Source organism: Pecten maximus, chromosome 1 (assembly GCF_902652985.1).
Source record: "Pecten maximus chromosome 1, xPecMax1.1, whole genome shotgun sequence".
NCBI lineage: Eukaryota > Metazoa > Mollusca > Bivalvia > Pectinida > Pectinidae > Pecten > Pecten maximus.
This window is the reverse complement of record NC_047015.1, coordinates 13,389,218-13,406,958: the sequence shown is the minus strand read 5'-3', so window position 1 is coordinate 13,406,958 and position 17,741 is coordinate 13,389,218.

The following is a 17,741-nucleotide window of genomic DNA, read 5'->3' as shown; positions in this document are numbered from 1 at the left end:
CCCCCCTGGAACCCCCTACCAGGGCGCTGGCGGCCCCCAGACCCCTCGACAAAAAAAAATTAAAACAAACAAAACCGGCTCGCGCCTACGGCGTTCGCATTATCACTAAATTACTGGAGCCCCCCCCCCCCCCCCCCCCCCCCCCTTTTCGAAAATCCTGGAATTACTGGAGCCCCCCCTTTCGAAAATCCTGGTTCGTCTCGTCGAACTAAGAATATTGACGCCGGACGGAAGACGGACGCCGTATCACGGCAAACTACATGTAAGCGAAATTGTAGTTGTGCAAATTGTAAATTCAAACACTCTCCTACTGTGACGTCATATAATACACGTAGATGAAAAGCTGCAACTTCATGTTTCATTAGCGGCATATGCTATTTATAGGCTCGCACCTCTGGTAATGTAGATAAATTATAACTCGCTACCCAGAATATCGTGTGGCAGCATGTGCGAGATAATATAGTACCCGGCGACTTTATCTCTCTGTCACCTAAAGTAGGCTTCATAGCGAAGTGGACTGGTACGTGTTCGGGAGAAAATAAGGTAAAGGTCATTAATGTATGGCACGAGGAGCACTCTTGAAAATGTCGTCAGGAATTGTTTCTCTATATATGTAATCCATCTTGAAACGTCAAAGTATTTTTTTTTTTTTTTACTTTCTCTGGAAACAATATGACAATTTCTTGGTGTTAAAAGTTAACTCATTTAGAAACGTAATTAAGTAGATTCCGCTGTATATAAAAATATTATAATGTTTATAGCTTATGAATTGTTGGGGAAATTCGCCCGTTTTAAATATTCTGGTTAAAGTATTGTTGATTATGACATCATGAACGCAAGTCACGTCCTCAAACAGTCACTGTTAAATAACCTACTCATCTCTCTGAGTCACTGTTAAATAACCTACTCATTTCTTTGATCATACTCAAACAGTCACTGTTGAATAACTTACTCATCTCTCTGATCATACTCGAATAGTCACTGTTAAATAACCTACTCGTCTCTCTGATCATACTCGAACAGTCACTGTTAAATAACCTACTCATCTCTCTGATCATACTCGAACAGTCACTGTTAAATAACCTACTCGTCTCTCTGATCATACTCGAACAGTCACTGTTAAATAACCTACTCGTCTCTCTGATCATACTCGAACAGTCACTGTTAAATGACCTACTCATCTCTCTGATCATACTCGAACAGTCACTGTTAAATAACCTACTCGTCTATCTGATCATACTCACACAGTCACTGTTACATAACCTACTCATCTCTCTGATCATATTCCAACAGTCACTGTTAAATAACCTACTCATCTCTCTGATCATACTCGAACAGTCACTGTTAAATACCCTACTCATCTCTCTGATCATACTCGAACAGTCACTGTTAAATAACCTACTCGTCTCTCTGATCATACTCGAACAGTCACTGTTAAATAACCTACTCGTCTCTCTGATCATACTCGAACAGTCACTGTTAAATAACCTACTCGTCTATCTGATCATACTCACACAGTCACTGTTACATAACCTACTCATCTCTCTGATCATACTCCAACAGTCACTGTTAAATAACCTACTCATCTCTCTGATCATACTCAAACCGTCACTGTTAAATAACCTACTCATCTCTCTGATCATACTCAAACAGTCACTGTTAAATAACCTACTCATCTCTCTGATCATACTCGAACAGTCACTGTTAAATAACCTACTCGTCTCTCTGATCATACTCGAACAGTCACTGTTAAATAACCTACTCGTCTCTCTGATCATACTCGAACAGTCACTGTTAAATAACCTACTCATCTCTCTGATCATACTCCAACAGTCACTGTTAAATAACCTACTCATCTCTCTGATCATACTCAAACCGTCACTGTTAAATAACCTACTCATCTCTCTGATCATACTCAAACAGTCACTGTTAAATAACCTACACATCTCTCTGATCATACTCCAACAGTCACTGTTAAATAACCTACTCATCTCTCTGATCATACTCGAACAGTCACTGTTAAATAACCTACTCGTCTCTCTGATCATACTCGAACAGTCACTGTTAAATGACCTACTCATCTCTCTGATCATACTCGAACAGTCACTGTTAAATAACCTACTCGTCTATCTGATCATACTCACACAGTCACTGTTACATAACCTACTCATCTCTCTGATCATATTCCAACAGTCACTGTTAAATAACCTACTCATCTCTCTGATCATACTCGAACAGTCACTGTTAAATACCCTACTCATCTCTCTGATCATACTCGAACAGTCACTGTTAAATAACCTACTCGTCTCTCTGATCATACTCGAACAGTCACTGTTAAATAACCTACTCGTCTCTCTGATCATACTCGAACAGTCACTGTTAAATAACCTACTCGTCTCTCTGATCATACTCGAACAGTCACTGTTAAATAACCTACTCGTCTATCTGATCATACTCACACAGTCACTGTTACATAACCTACTCATCTCTCTGATCATACTCCAACAGTCACTGTTAAATAACCTACTCATCTCTCTGATCATACTCAAACCGTCACTGTTAAATAACCTACTCATCTCTCTGATCATACTCAAACAGTCACTGTTAAATAACCTACTCATCTCTCTGATCATACTCGAACAGTCACTGTTAAATAACCTACTCGTCTCTCTGATCATACTCGAACAGTCACTGTTAAATAACCTACTCGTCTCTCTGATCATACTCGAACAGTCACTGTTAAATAACCTACTCATCTCTCTGATCATACTCCAACAGTCACTGTTAAATAACCTACTCATCTCTCTGATCATACTCAAACCGTCACTGTTAAATAACCTACTCATCTCTCTGATCATACTCAAACAGTCACTGTTAAATAACCTACACATCTCTCTGATCATACTCGAACAGTCACTGTTAAATAACCTACTCATCTCTCTGATCATACTCGAACAGTCACTGTTAAATAACCTACTCGTCTCTCTGATCATACTCGAACAGTCACTGTTAAATAACCTACTCGTCTCTCTGATCATACTCGAACAGTCACTGTTAAATGACCTACTCATCTCTCTGATCATACTCGAACAGTCACTGTTAAATAACCTACTCGTCTCTCTGATCATACTCGAACAGTCACTGTTAAATAACCTAGTCGTCTCTCTGATCATACTCGAACAGTCACTGTTAAATAACCTACTCGTCTATCTGATCATACTCACACAGTCACTGTTACATAACCTACTCATCTCTCTGATCATACTCCAACAGTCACTGTTAAATAACCTACTCATCTCTCTGATCATACTCAAACCGTCACTGTTAAATAACCTACTCATCTCTCTGATCATACTCAAACAGTCACTGTTAAATAACCTACTCATCTCTCTGATAATACTCGAACAGTCACTGTTAAATAACCTAGTCATCTCTCTGATCATACTCGAACAGTCACTGTTAAATAACCTACTCGTCTCTCTGATCATACTCGAACAGTCACTGTTAAATAACCTACTCGTCTATCTGATCATACTCACACAGTCACTGTTACATAACCTACTCATCTCTCTGATCATACTCCAACAGTCACTGTTAAATAACCTACTCATCTCTCTGATCATACTCAAACCGTCACTGTTAAATAACCTACTCATCTCTCTGATCATACTCAAACAGTCACTGTTAAATAACCTACTCATCTCTCTGATCATACTCGAACAGTCACTGTTAAATAACCTACTCGTCTCTCTGATCATACTCGAACAGTCACTGTTAAATAACCTACTCGTCTCTCTGATCATACTCGAACAGTCACTGTTAAATAACCTACTCATCTCTCTGATCATACTCGAACAGTCACTGTTAAATAACCTACTCGTCTATCTGATCATACTCACACAGTCACTGTTACATAACCTACTCATCTCTCTGATCATACTCGAACAGTCACTGTTAAATAACCTACTCGTCTATCTGATCATACTCACACAGTCACTGTTACATAACCTACTCATCTCTCTGATCATACTCCAACAGTCACTGTTAAATAACCTACTCATCTCTCTGATCATACTCAAACCGTCACTGTTAAATAACCTACTCATCTCTCTGATCATACTCAAACAGTCACTGTTAAATAACCTACTCATCTCTCTGATCATACTCGAACAGTCACTGTTAAATAACCTACTCATCTCTCTGAGTCACTGTTAAATAACCTACTCATTTCTTTGATCATACTCAAACAGTCACTGTTGAATAACTTACTCATCTCTCTGATCATACTCGAATAGTCACTGTTAAATAACCTACTCGTCTCTCTGATCATACTCGAACAGTCACTGTTAAATAACCTACTCGTCTCTCTGATCATACTCGAACAGTCACTGTTAAATAACCTACTCATCTCTCTGATCATACTCGAACAGTCACTGTTAAATAACCTACTCATCTCTCTGATCATACTCGAACAGTCACTGTAAAATAACCTACTCGTCTCTCTGATCATACTCCAACAGTCACTGTTAAATAACCTACTCATCTCTGATCATACTCGAACAGTCACTGTTAAATAACCTACTCGTCTCTCTGATCATACTCGAACAGTCACTGTTAAATAACCTACTCGTCTCTCTGATCATATTCCAACAGTCACTGTTAAATAACTTACTCATCTCTCTGATCATACTCGAACAGTCACTGTTGAATAACCTACTCGTCTCTCTGATCATACTCGAACAGTCACTGTTAAATAACCTACTCGTCTCTCTGATCATACTCGAACAGTCACTGTTAAATAACCTACTCGTCTATCTGATCATACTCACACAGTCACTGTTACATAACCTACTCATCTCTCTGATCATACTCCAACAGTCACTGTTAAATAACCTACTCATCTCTCTGATCATACTCAAACCGTCACTGTTAAATAACCTACTCATCTCTCTGATCATACTCAAACAGTCACTGTTAAATAACCTACACATCTCTCTGATCATACTCGAACAGTCACTGTTAAATAACCTACTCATCTCTCTGATCATACTCGAACAGTCACTGTTAAATAACCTACTCGTCTCTCTGATCATACTCGAACAGTCACTGTTAAATAACCTACTCGTCTCTCTGATCATACTCGAACAGTCACTGTTAAATGACCTACTCATCTCTCTGATCATACTCGAACAGTCACTGTTAAATAACCTACTCGTCTATCTGATCATACTCACACAGTCACTGTTACATAACCTACTCATCTCTCTGATCATACTCCAACAGTCACTGTTAAATAACCTACTCGTCTCTCTGATCATACTCGAACAGTCACTGTTAAATAACCTACTCGTCTCTCTGATCATACTCCAACAGTCACTGTTACATAACCTACTCGTCTCTCTGATCATACTCAAACAGTCACTGTTAAATAACCTACTCGTCTCTCTGATCATACTCGAACAGTCACTGTTAAATAACCTACTCATCTCTGATCATACTCGAACAGTCACTGTTAAATAACCTACTAATCTCTGATCATACTCAAACAGTCACTGTTAAATAACCTACTCGTCTCTCTGATCATACTCGAACAGTCACTGTTAAATAACCTACTCATCTCTCTGATCATACTCCAACAGTCACTGTTAAATAACCTACTCATCTCTCTGATCATACTCAAACCGTCACTGTTAAATAACCTACTCATCTCTCTGATCATACTCAAACAGTCACTGTTAAATAACCTACACATCTCTCTGATCATACTCGAACAGTCACTGTTAAATAACCTACTCATCTCTCTGATCATACTCGAACAGTCACTGTTAAATAACCTACTCGTCTCTCTGATCATACTCGAACAGTCACTGTTAAATAACCTACTCGTCTCTCTGATCATACTCGAACAGTCACTGTTAAATGACCTACTCATCTCTCTGATCATACTCGAACAGTCACTGTTAAATAACCTACTCGTCTCTCTGATCATACTCGAACAGTCACTGTTAAATAACCTAGTCGTCTCTCTGATCATACTCGAACAGTCACTGTTAAATAACCTACTCGTCTATCTGATCATACTCACACAGTCACTGTTACATAACCTACTCATCTCTCTGATCATACTCCAACAGTCACTGTTAAATAACCTACTCATCTCTCTGATCATACTCAAACCGTCACTGTTAAATAACCTACTCATCTCTCTGATCATACTCAAACAGTCACTGTTAAATAACCTACTCATCTCTCTGATAATACTCGAACAGTCACTGTTAAATAACCTAGTCATCTCTCTGATCATACTCGAACAGTCACTGTTAAATAACCTACTCGTCTCTCTGATCATACTCGAACAGTCACTGTTAAATAACCTACTCGTCTATCTGATCATACTCACACAGTCACTGTTACATAACCTACTCATCTCTCTGATCATACTCCAACAGTCACTGTTAAATAACCTACTCATCTCTCTGATCATACTCAAACCGTCACTGTTAAATAACCTACTCATCTCTCTGATCATACTCAAACAGTCACTGTTAAATAACCTACTCATCTCTCTGATCATACTCGAACAGTCACTGTTAAATAACCTACTCGTCTCTCTGATCATACTCGAACAGTCACTGTTAAATAACCTACTCGTCTCTCTGATCATACTCGAACAGTCACTGTTAAATAACCTACTCATCTCTCTGATCATACTCGAACAGTCACTGTTAAATAACCTACTCGTCTATCTGATCATACTCACACAGTCACTGTTACATAACCTACTCATCTCTCTGATCATACTCGAACAGTCACTGTTAAATAACCTACTCGTCTATCTGATCATACTCACACAGTCACTGTTACATAACCTACTCATCTCTCTGATCATACTCCAACAGTCACTGTTAAATAACCTACTCATCTCTCTGATCATACTCAAACCGTCACTGTTAAATAACCTACTCATCTCTCTGATCATACTCAAACAGTCACTGTTAAATAACCTACTCATCTCTCTGATCATACTCGAACAGTCACTGTTAAATAACCTACTCATCTCTCTGAGTCACTGTTAAATAACCTACTCATTTCTTTGATCATACTCAAACAGTCACTGTTGAATAACTTACTCATCTCTCTGATCATACTCGAATAGTCACTGTTAAATAACCTACTCGTCTCTCTGATCATACTCGAACAGTCACTGTTAAATAACCTACTCATCTCTCTGATCATACTCGAACAGTCACTGTTAAATAACCTACTCGTCTCTCTGATCATACTCGAACAGTCACTGTTAAATAACCTACTCATTTCTCTGATCATACTCGAGCAGTCACTGTTAAATAACCTACCCATCTCTCTGATCATACTCAAACAGTCACTGTTAAATAACCTACTCGTCTCTCTGATCATACTCGAACAGTCACTGTTAAATAACCTACTCGTCTCTCTGATCATACTCGAACAGTCACTGTTAAATAACCTACTCATCTCTCTGATCATACTCGAACAGTCACTGTTAAATAACCTACTCATCTCTCTGATCATACTCGAACAGTCACTGTAAAATAACCTACTCGTCTCTCTGATCATACTCCAACAGTCACTGTTAAATAACCTACTCATCTCTGATCATACTCGAACAGTCACTGTTAAATAACCTACTCGTCTCTCTGATCATACTCGAACAGTCACTGTTAAATAACCTACTCGTCTCTCTGATCATATTCCAACAGTCACTGTTAAATAACTTACTCATCTCTCTGATCATACTCGAACAGTCACTGTTGAATAACCTACTCGTCTCTCTGATCATACTCGAACAGTCACTGTTAAATAACCTACTCGTCTCTCTGATCATACTCGAACAGTCACTGTTAAATAACCTACTCGTCTATCTGATCATACTCACACAGTCACTGTTACATAACCTACTCATCTCTCTGATCATACTCCAACAGTCACTGTTAAATAACCTACTCATCTCTCTGATCATACTCAAACCGTCACTGTTAAATAACCTACTCATCTCTCTGATCATACTCAAACAGTCACTGTTAAATAACCTACACATCTCTCTGATCATACTCGAACAGTCACTGTTAAATAACCTACTCATCTCTCTGATCATACTCGAACAGTCACTGTTAAATAACCTACTCGTCTCTCTGATCATACTCGAACAGTCACTGTTAAATAACCTACTCGTCTCTCTGATCATACTCGAACAGTCACTGTTAAATGACCTACTCATCTCTCTGATCATACTCGAACAGTCACTGTTAAATAACCTACTCGTCTATCTGATCATACTCACACAGTCACTGTTACATAACCTACTCATCTCTCTGATCATACTCCAACAGTCACTGTTAAATAACCTACTCGTCTCTCTGATCATACTCGAACAGTCACTGTTAAATAACCTACTCGTCTCTCTGATCATACTCCAACAGTCACTGTTACATAACCTACTCGTCTCTCTGATCATACTCAAACAGTCACTGTTAAATAACCTACTCGTCTCTCTGATCATACTCGAACAGTCACTGTTAAATAACCTACTCATCTCTGATCATACTCGAACAGTCACTGTTAAATAACCTACTAATCTCTGATCATACTCAAACAGTCACTGTTAAATAACCTACTCGTCTCTCTGATCATACTCGAACAGTCACTGTTAAATAACCTACTCATCTCTCTGCTCATACTCGAACAGTCACTGTTAAATAACCTACTCGTCTATCTGATCATACTCACACAGTCACTGTTACATAACCTACTCATCTCTCTGATCATACTCCAACAGTCACTGTTAAATAACCTACTCGTCTCTCTGATCATACTCACACAGTCACTGTTAAATAACCTACTCGTCTCTCTGATCATACTCCAACAGTCACTGTTACATAACCTACTCGTCTCTCTGATCATACTCAAACAGTCACTGTTAAATAACCTACTCGTCTCTCTGATCATACTCGAACAGTCACTGTTAAATAACCTACTCATCTCTGATCATACTCGAACAGTCACTGTTAAATAACCTACTAATCTCTGATCATACTCAAACAGTCACTGTTAAATAACCTACTCGTCTCTCTGATCATACTCGAACAGTCACTGTTAAATAACCTACTCATCTCTGATAATACTCAAACAGTCACTGTTAAATAACCTACTCGTCTCTCTGATCATACTCGAACAGTCACTGTTAAATAACCTACTCGTCTCTCTGATCATACTCGAACAGTCACTGTTAAATAACCTACTCGTCTCTCTGATCATACTCGAACAGTCACTGTTAAATAACCTACTCGTCTATCTGATCATACTCACACAGTCACTGTTACATAACCTACTCATCTCTCTGATCATACTCCAACAGTCACTGTTAAATAACCTACTCATCTCTCAGATCATACTCAAACCGTCACTGTTAAATAACCTACTCATCTCTCTGATCATACTCAAACAGTCACTGTTAAATAACCTACACATCTCTCTGATCATACTCGAACAGTCACTGTTAAATAACCTACTCATCTCTCTGATCATACTCGAACAGTCACTGTTAAATAACCTACTCGTCTCTCTGATCATACTCGAACAGTCACTGTTAAATAACCTACTCGTCTCTCTGATCATACTCGAACAGTCACTGTTAAATGACCTACTCATCTCTCTGATCATACTCGAACAGTCACTGTTAAATAACCTACTCGTCTATCTGATCTTACTCACACAGTCACTGTTACATAACCTACTCATCTCTCTGATCATATTCCAACAGTCACTGTTAAATAACCTACTCATCTCTCTGATCATACTCGAACAGTCACTGTTAAATACCCTACTCATCTCTCTGATCATACTCGAACAGTCACTGTTAAATAACCTACTCATCTCTCTGATCATACTCGAACAGTCACTGTTAAATAACCTACTCGTCTCTCTGATCATACTCGAACAGTCACTGTTAAATAACCTACTCGTCTATCTGATCATACTCACACAGTCACTGTTACATAACCTACTCATCTCTCTGATCATACTCGAACAGTCACTGTAAAATAACCTACTCGTCTCTCTGATCATACTCCAACAGTCACTGTTAAATAACCTACTCATCTCTGATCATACTCGAACAGTCACTGTTAAATAACCTACTCATCTCTGATAATACTCAAACAGTCACTGTTAAATAACCTACTCGTCTCTCTGATCATACTCGAACAGTCACTGTTAAATAACCTACTCGTCTATCTGATCATACTCACACAGTCACTGTTACATAACCTACTCATCTCTCTGATCATACTCCAACAGTCACTGTTAAATAACCTACTCATCTCTCTGATCATACTCAAACCGTCACTGTTAAATAACCTACTCATCTCTCTGATCATACTCAAACAGTCACTGTTAAATAACCTACTCGTCTCTCTGATCATACTCGAACAGTCACTGTTAAATAACCTACTCGTCTCTCTGATCATACTCGAACAGTCACTGTTAAATAACCTACTCATCTCTCTGATCATACTCGAACAGTCACTGTTAAATAACCTACTCGTCTATCTGATCATACTCACACAGTCACTGTTACATAACCTACTCATCTCTCTGATCATACTCGAACAGTCACTGTTAAATAACCTACTCGTCTATCTGATCATACTCACACAGTCACTGTTACATAACCTACTCATCTCTCTGATCATACTCCAACAGTCACTGTTAAATAACCTACTCATCTCTCTGATCATACTCAAACCGTCACTGTTAAATAACCTACTCATCTCTCTGATCATACTCAAACAGTCACTGTTAAATAACCTACTCATCTCTCTGATCATACTCGAACAGTCACTGTTAAATAACCTACTCATCTCTCTGATCATACTCGAACAGTCACTGTTAAATAACCTACTCGTCTCTCTGATCATACTCGAACAGTCACTGTTAAATAACCTACTCGTCTCTCTGATCATACTCGAACAGTCACTGTTAAATAACCTACTCATCTCTCTGCTCATACTCGAACAGTCACTGTTAAATAACCTACTCGTCTATCTGATCATACTCACACAGTCACTGTTACATAACCTACTCATCTCTCTGATCATACTCCAACAGTCACTGTTAAATAACCTACTCGTCTCTCTGATCATACTCACACAGTCACTGTTAAATAACCTACTCGTCTCTCTGATCATACTCCAACAGTCACTGTTACATAACCTACTCGTCTCTCTGATCATACTCGAACAGTCACTGTTAAATAACCTACTCATCTCTCTGATCATACTCGAACAGTCACTGTTAAATAACCTACTCGTCTATCTGATCATACTCACACAGTCACTGTTACATAACCTACTCATCTCTCTGATCATACTCGAACAGTCAATGTTAAATAACCTACTCGTCTATCTGATCATACTCACACAGTCACTGTTACATAACCTACTCATCTCTCTGATCATACTCCAACAGTCACTGTTAAATAACCTACTCATCTCTCTGATCATACTCAAACCGTCACTGTTAAATAACCTACTCATCTCTCTGATCATACTCAAACAGTCACTGTTAAATAACCTACTCATCTCTCTGATCATACTCGAACAGTCACTGTTAAATAACCTACTCGTCTCTCTGATCATACTCGAACAGTCACTGTTAAATAACCTACTCGTCTCTCTGATCATACTCGAACAGTCACTGTTAAATAACCTACTCGTCTCTCTGATCATACTCGAACAGTCACTGTTAAATAACCTACTCATCTCTCTGCTCATACTCGAACAGTCACTGTTAAATAACCTACTCGTCTATCTGATCATACTCACACAGTCACTGTTACATAACCTACTCATCTCTCTGATCATACTCCAACAGTCACTGTTAAATAACCTACTCGTCTCTCTGATCATACTCGAACAGTCACTGTTAAATAACCTACTCGTCTCTCTGATCATACTCCAACAGTCACTGTTACATAACCTACTCGTCTCTCTGATCATACTCAAACAGTCACTGTTAAATAACCTACTCGTCTCTCTGATCATACTCGAACAGTCACTGTTAAATAACCTACTCATCTCTGATCATACTCGAACAGTCACTGTTAAATAACCTACTAATCTCTGATCATACTCAAACAGTCACTGTTAAATAACCTACTCGTCTCTCTGATCATACTCGAACAGTCACTGTTAAATAACCTACTCGTCTCTCTGATCATACTCGAACAGTCACTGTTAAATAACCTACTCATCTCTCTGCTCATACTCGAACAGTCACTGTTAAATAACCTACTCGTCTATCTGATCATACTCACACAGTCACTGTTACATAACCTACTCATCTCTCTGATCATACTCCAACAGTCACTGTTAAATAACCTACTCGTCTCTCTGATCATACTCACACAGTCACTGTTAAATAACCTACTCGTCTCTCTGATCATACTCCAACAGTCACTGTTACATAACCTACTCGTCTCTCTGATCATACTCAAACAGTCACTGTTAAATAACCTACTCGTCTCTGATCATACTCGAACAGTCACTGTTAAATAACCTACTCATCTCTGATCATACTCGAACAGTCACTGTTAAATAACCTACTAATCTCTGATCATACTCAAACAGTCACTGTTAAATAACCTACTCGTCTCTCTGATCATACTCGAACAGTCACTGTTAAATAACCTACTCATCTCTGATAATACTCAAACAGTCACTGTTAAATAACCTACTCGTCTCTCTGATCATACTCGAACAGTCACTGTTAAATAACCTACTCGTCTCTCTGATCATACTCGAACAGTCACTGTTAAATAACCTACTCGTCTCTCTGATCATACTCGAACAGTCACTGTTAAATAACCTACTCGTCTATCTGATCATACTCACACAGTCACTGTTACATAACCTACTCATCTCTCTGATCATACTCCAACAGTCACTGTTAAATAACCTACTCATCTCTCTGATCATACTCAAACCGTCACTGTTAAATAACCTACTCATCTCTCTGATCATACTCAAACAGTCACTGTTAAATAACCTACACATCTCTCTGATCATACTCGAACAGTCACTGTTAAATAACCTACTCATCTCTCTGATCATACTCGAACAGTCACTGTTAAATAACCTACTCGTCTCTCTGATCATACTCGAACAGTCACTGTTAAATAACCTACTCGTCTCTCTGATCATACTCGAACAGTCACTGTTAAATGACCTACTCATCTCTCTGATCATACTCGAACAGTCACTGTTAAATAACCTACTCGTCTATCTGATCTTACTCACACAGTCACTGTTACATAACCTACTCATCTCTCTGATCATATTCCAACAGTCACTGTTAAATAACCTACTCATCTCTCTGATCATACTCGAACAGTCACTGTTAAATACCCTACTCATCTCTCTGATCATACTCGAACAGTCACTGTTAAATAACCTACTCATCTCTCTGATCATACTCGAACAGTCACTGTTAAATAACCTACTCGTCTCTCTGATCATACTCGAACAGTCACTGTTAAATAACCTACTCGTCTATCTGATCATACTCACACAGTCACTGTTACATAACCTACTCATCTCTCTGATCATACTCGAACAGTCACTGTAAAATAACCTACTCGTCTCTCTGATCATACTCCAACAGTCACTGTTAAATAACCTACTCATCTCTGATCATACTCGAACAGTCACTGTTAAATAACCTACTCGTCTCTCTGATCATACTCGAACAGTCACTGTTAAATAACCTACTCGTCTCTCTGATCATATTCCAACAGTCACTGTTAAATAACTTACTCATCTCTCTGATCATATTCGAACAGTCACTGTTGAATAACCTACTCGTCTCTCTGATCATACTCGAACAGTCACTGTTAAATAACCTACTCGTCTCTCTGATCATACTCGAACAGTCACTGTTAAATAACCTACTCGTCTATCTGATCATACTCACACAGTCACTGTTACATAACCTACTCATCTCTCTGATCATACTCCAACAGTCACTGTTAAATAACCTACTCATCTCTCTGATCATACTCAAACCGTCACTGTTAAATAACCTACTCATCTCTCTGATCATACTCAAACAGTCACTGTTAAATAACCTACACATCTCTCTGATCATACTCGAACAGTCACTGTTAAATAACCTACTCATCTCTCTGATCATACTCGAACAGTCACTGTTAAATAACCTACTCGTCTCTCTGATCATACTCGAACAGTCACTGTTAAATAACCTACTCGTCTCTCTGATCATACTCGAACAGTCACTGTTAAATGACCTACTCGTCTCTCTGATCATACTCGAACAGTCACTGTTAAATAACCTACTCGTCTCTCTGATCATACTCGAACAGTCACTGTTAAATAACCTACTTGTCTCTCTGATCATACTCGAACAGTCACTGTTAAATAACATACTCATCTCTGATCATACTCCAACAGTCACTGTTAAATAACCTACTCGTCTCTCTGATCATACTCCAACAGTCACTGTTAAATAACCTACTCGTCTCTCTGATCATACTCGAACAGTCACTGTTAAATAACCTACTCATCTCTCTGATCATACTCGAACAGTCACTGTTAAATAACCTACTCGTCTCTCTGATCATACTCAAACAGTCACTGTTAAATAACCTACTCGTCTCTCTGATCATACTCGAACAGTCATTGTTAAATAACCTACTCGTCTATCTGATCATACTCGAACAGTCACTGTTAAATAACCTACTCGTCTCTCTGATCATACTCACACAGTCACTGTTAAATAACCTACTCATCTCTCTGATCATACTCCAACAGTCACTGTTAAATAACCTACTCGTCTCTCTGATCATACTCGAACGGTCACTGTTAAATAACCTACTCGTCTCTCTGATCATACTGCAACAGTCACTGTTAAATAACCTACTCGTCTCTCTGATCATACTCACACAGTCACTGTTAAATAACCTACTCATCTCTCTGATCATACTCGAACAGTCACTGTTAAATAACCTACTCGTCTCTCTGATCATACTCGAACAGTCACTGTTAAATAACCTACTCGTCTCTCTGATCATACTCGAACAGTCACTGTTAAATAACCTACTCGTCTCTCTGATCATACTCGAACAGTCACTGTTAAATAACCTACTCGTCTCTCTGATCATACTCACACAGTCACTGTTACATAACCTACTCATCTCTCTGATCATACTCAAACACCATTTTCCGATTCCCTAGGTCCCATTTGTTGTGTTGTACGCTTTGCGCCAACCACCGAGTACGGTTACTCATTGAAACCTGTGGTTTACCCGTTTTGGTCAATGACCCAGGCTTCTCGGTGCTATGCTTCTTCTTAATACACTTAATATGGCGCTTCAGCTCACTAGTGGAAGTAGCGGCACACTCGCATGATCCACAGACGTAGGTTCTCGCCGGCGAAATGGTCAAGACACAGTAACTCGGTGGTAAAGTCCAAATCTTCCCTCAGTAAGTATAGGTCCACTTTTTGCTTGCCAATGGTCAACATCTGTTCCATAACATCTACAATACACTTCTCATTCCCCATGAAATCTAGTCACATGATCCTATCGACGGAAAGACTGGCGACTACCCGTTGTACAGATGATTGATAGGTTGATTTGTCCACTGACAACCAGTGGATCACCATTCGCTGATATTATATCAGGTGACACCACTGTCAAGTTCCTTTTGCATTCACCTTTGCTACATACTACCCTAAACCCAATACCCCCGTTGATCAGAACACTTATATAGACCCCTAGCTCTGAAGCCTGTCTCTCTGCTACCATCTGATGTTTCCTTGGGGCACAATCGAAGTTTCTTTCTCTGCTACTTGATCAATTGCTGTTCTTTCTGCTTGATACACTCTTTCTCTGGTAATGTCCCTTCTCACCAAAGACAGTCTGTTTCCCACTTGCTCCGACCTGTTACCAAACACATCTGTGGGGGTTGCGGACGCACCATCAATCGATTTTCTGCTAGTTCATTCGCAAGATATCTGTCGTCCTTGGCGTTGGTACTTTTCAGCGCTGTATAGTTTCTTCGCGTGTGTACTTTATCCTTGCACTCGCAGCAGGTTATGTCACTGAGAGATCTGTAGTTGGCTCGCTGGTGGCGTCTCTGACCTCTGCTCCCCTCCAAGCACTCCATGTCCTTTTATAAGGCATCTAGCTTCTCTTGGATAGCCATCATTGCCTTCACGATTTCGTCACTGGAATGTTCTTGTGCATCGTGTTGATTGTCTGTCGTAAATGCCAATCTGAAATGCCCATGCATTTCTTACACCGCTGCTCCTGCCCGATTTAAAGCCTCCAGCTCCAAAGCGAGGCGTATTGCATCATTCAACAAGGCTGGTAGCGACTGTTTTATCCGGATGCGTACTTCAGAGTCAAACAGTACAACGATAAACTGTTCCATGGCCAATGTGTACCATTGCCGGGGAGCTGTAGGACAATACAAACTCGCTAGTCTTCGTACTGCCTGGCCCATCTCCGGATGTGATTCTGCCCGAGCTGAACCCTGTACAGGTCAGTTTGGCTTGGCAGCGCGAATCTCTCTTCTAAGGAAGCAACCAGCGTTGTATAGTGTTGCTTGGCGTCATCTGGTAAATCTCCTAGGACTCCCCGTGCTTGTCCACGTAAACAAACAGTAAGGTGCATATCCTTTTTTCAATTATCTATCTGTTAATCCGCGCATGTGATTTGTATCCTTCCAAGAGCCTGTGGCGTTATAGGAGGCTGGTTAAACACGCATTGTGTGCCTTCTGTGGTATCTGTCTCTCTTGGCATTATACCACTGTCTGGGTCTTGGATCGGTGGCGGTGTCCTCTGTGTAATATGCGCCATACCACTTCCTCCTGCAAGGGGATACTCTGCTTCGTTCATACCCAGGTCGTGCTCAGTATTCACAAATTTAACCTTGGGCCGCGCACCCTTGTCGGTTGGTACACGCCTCGTCGCACCTGATAACGATTGATAATCTTCGTTCATCCCATGTCGATTCAATTGGAAGGTTGTATCGAGGGTTAGGCTGTATCAGGAACCCTCGTAGCCATCTGCTGTGATTGTCCTGATGGCGGCGCACTGGGAACACCAGAATCTCTAGCCTCCTTTCGCGCGTGTGATGACTTGGGTGTTGAATGCCGGATTTGGTCAAGTAATTCATCTCGCTCTTGTTTCAAAATCGATGGTTGGGTCTCAATTGCACTTTTATCAATATCAATAGCTTCCGTTTTGCTTAAATGGTCCAATGGTAACGAACTGAATCAATTGCATAGCAGTATCCCATCGCTGCTGCCGAAAAGTATGTAGCGTGCAGCTGGTTGGTGCTGTTACGTCCGTCTCAAGGGTCTCTTGGGATACGTATACGCGCTGTGCCTTCGGCGCACTCGATTAATTTGTACGTTATATACACTAATATACCAAAACAGGGCCGTGCTGCTTGCCACGGGACCCCAAAACAATAGAATATGTCACGATAATGTGCACTGCGCTAGACCCCGCCTACTGCTGCTCTCGGAACCGGTACTTCGCGGTGGCTACCCGTTGCGCACCTGCTTACCCAGCGCAACGCTGTTAGCTCCTACTTGATACCCCACTGCTTCACGACTAATGGGCACCTACTCATCGTCCACCACTGGCTACCACACGAAAGACTTCTCGGTCTCTCGGC